Genomic DNA, 2473 nt, shown 5'->3' with positions numbered 1-2473 from the left:
AGAAGGAGTTCTTGCTCGTGTTGCAAGGTGTGAAGTTGAGTAAAGACTCAAAACCCGACCACGGCAGAAAATAGAAAGAGAATGAGAAGTCATTCCCTATGCCTTAGTCATAGGTTCTATAAAGTATGATATGCTGTGTACCAGACATATTGTATACCTTAGCATGATTTTGGCAAGGGAGTACAATAGTGATCTAGGAGTAGATCACTGGACAGCGGTCAAAATTATCCTTAGAGGACTAAGGAAATATTTCTCGGTTATGGAGGTGATAAAAGAGTTCATCATAAAGAGTTACGTTGATGCAAGCTTTGACACCAATCTGGATGACTCTGAGTCTCGATCTGGATACATATTGAAAGTAGGAGCAATTAGCTAGAGTAGCTCCGTGCAGAGCATTGTAGACATAGAAATTTGCAAAATACATACGGATCTGAATGTGGCAGACCCGTAGACTAAAACTTCTCTCACAAGCAAAACATGATCACACCTTATTACTCTTGGGTGTTAATCACATAGCAATGTGAACTAGATTATTGACTCTAGTAAAACCCTTTGAGTATTGGTCACATGGCGATGTGAACTATGGGAAAAGATGTGAACTATTAGTGTTAAATCACATGGCTATGTGAACTAGAGTATTGAATCTAGTGCAAGTGGGAGAATGAAGGAAATATACCCTAGAGGCAATAATAAAGTTATTATTTTATTTCCTTATATCATGATAAATGTTTATTATTCATGCTAGAATTGTATTAACCGGAAACTTGATACATGTGTGAATACATAGACAAAACAAAGTGTCCCTAGTATGCCTCTACTAGACTAGCTCGTTAATCAAAGATGGTTAAGTTTCCTGACCATAGACATGTGTTGTCATTTGATGAACGGGATCACATCATTAGAGAATGGTGTGATGGACAAGACCCATCCGTTAGCTTAGCATAATGATCGTTTAGTTTTATTGCTATTTCTTTCTTCATGACTTATACATGTTCCTCTAACTATGAGATTGTGCAACTCCCGAATACCGGAGGAACACCTTGTGTGTTATCAAACGTCACAACGTAACTGGGTGATTATAAAGATGCTCTACAGGTGTCTCCAATGGTGTTTGTTGAGTTGGCATAGATCGAGATTAGGATTTGTCACTCCGAGTATCGGAGAGGTATCTCTGGGCCCTCTCGGTAATGCACATCACTATAAGCCTTGCAAGCGATGTGACTAATGAGTTAGTTACGGGATGATGCATTACGGAACGAGTAAAGAGACTTGCCGGTAACGAGATTGAACTAGGTATGATGATACCGACGATCAAATCTCGAGCAAGTAACATACCGATGACAAAGGGAACAACGTATGTTGTTATGCAGTTTGACCGATAAAGATCTTGGTAGAATATGTAGGAGCCAATATGAGCATCCAGGTTCCGCTATTGGTTATTGACCGGAGATGTGTATCGGTCATGTCTACATAGTTCTCGAACCCGTAGGGTCCGCACGCTTAACGTTCGATGACGATTTGTATTATGAGTTATGTGATTTGATGACCGAAGATTGTTTGGAGTCCCGGATGAGATCACGGACATGACGAGGAGTCTCGAAATGGTTGAGAGGTAAAGATTCATATATCGGAAGGCTATATTCAGACATCGGAAAGGTTCCGAGTGATTCGGGTATTTTTCGGAGTACCGGGGAGTTACGGGAATTCGCCGAGAGAAGTAATGGGCCTTATTGGGTCATATGGAAAAAGAGGAGGCAGGCCAAGGGGAGGTGGCGCCCCCCCCTCCATGGGTCTGAATTGGACTAGGGGAAGGGGCGGCGCCCCCCTTGCCCTTTCCTACTCCCTCTTTCCTTCTCTCCTACTCCGAAAAGGAAAGGGGTCCCTACTAGTAATTGGAAGTCCTATTAGGACTCCATACTCTTGGCGCGCCCCTAGGGGGGCGGCCTCTCTCCCTCCCTCCTTTATATACATGGGCAAGGGGCACCCCAAAGGCACTCCAAGATTTGTCTTAGTTGTGTGCGGTGCTAGGGAACGTAGTAATTTCAAAAAATTTACCTACGATCACGCAAGATCTATCTCTGTGATGCATAGCAACGAGCGGGAGAGTGTCCACATACCCTCGTAGACCGAAAGCGGAAGCGTTTAGTAACGCGGTTGATGTAGTCGAACGTCTTCGCGATCCAACCGATCAAGTACCGAACGCACGTCACCTCTGCGATCTGCACACATTCAAATCAGTGACGTCCCTCAAATTTCTAGATCCACGTATATAAAGGAGGGAGGGGGAGGACGACCGTCCCTCATAGGCGCGCCAAGGGGGGAGGAATCCTCCTCCTAGTAGGAGTAGGACTCCCCCTTTCCTAGTCCTACTAGGAGAAGAAGGAAGGAGGGGGCGCCGCCCCTCCCCCTAGTCCAATTCGCACAAGGCCCATGGGGGGCGCGCGGCCAGCCCTTGGCAGCCCCTCTCTCTCTC

The sequence above is a fragment of the Triticum aestivum genome, chromosome 3D, assembly GCF_018294505.1.
Source record: "Triticum aestivum cultivar Chinese Spring chromosome 3D, IWGSC CS RefSeq v2.1, whole genome shotgun sequence".
NCBI lineage: Eukaryota > Viridiplantae > Streptophyta > Magnoliopsida > Poales > Poaceae > Triticum > Triticum aestivum.
Note: the sequence above shows the minus strand (reverse complement) of the source record.